This window comes from Arachis ipaensis, chromosome B05 (genome assembly GCF_000816755.2).
Source record: "Arachis ipaensis cultivar K30076 chromosome B05, Araip1.1, whole genome shotgun sequence".
In the NCBI taxonomy this organism is placed as follows: domain Eukaryota; kingdom Viridiplantae; phylum Streptophyta; class Magnoliopsida; order Fabales; family Fabaceae; genus Arachis; species Arachis ipaensis.
This window is the reverse complement of record NC_029789.2, coordinates 98,519,540-98,520,093: the sequence shown is the minus strand read 5'-3', so window position 1 is coordinate 98,520,093 and position 554 is coordinate 98,519,540. Positions and strand designations below refer to the sequence as shown.

The window sequence follows — 554 nt, the reverse complement described above, 5'->3', positions numbered from 1 at the left end:
TATTTTATATAGTTGATAATTTAAAGTGTAATTATCTGTGAAAATTAAATATTTTTTAGTTTAACTTTCAATATTTTTGCAAAAAATAGTTGAAACCAAAAATCGTAATAACTTTATTGTTTCACTTTTCCTTATAAAATCATAAATAAATTGAAAACAAAAATTAAAGTACTCATCATGACAAACTAAATATGTTAGTGTAAGTTTTTAATGTCCTAAATATACCAGGCTATTCAATTTTTTTTTTTCTATTTTTAGTTTTTAACTAGGGTATCTTTAACAAAATAAATGTGCAATAATTTAAGTGATAATGATAACAGTTTGAGCTTGCAACTGACAATGCCAACTCTTATTCGGGTTGTTTTTCTTTATCTTATTGCGTTGTCCTTTATTACGTCTTGAAAGAAGTGCTTAAGATCTTTAATAAGGAGGTATTTATTGTTTTCGGTCAAGGCCCCCAAATCTAGTCGTGGGGTCTTCTACCAGACTACCAATAGTTTCTTTTATTTATCATTTCAAATTAAAATATAAAATCATACTAAAAAACTTACACT

General features: G+C 25.3%; 1 protein-coding gene across 1 annotated transcript in view; it reads right to left on the bottom strand.

Annotated features, from left to right (window-relative positions):
- LOC107643749 (transcription factor bHLH49) overlaps positions 1 to 554 on the bottom strand; it is a 7,271-nt gene that overhangs the window by 5,092 nt on the left and 1,625 nt on the right. The gene's annotated exons all lie outside the window — the stretch shown is intronic.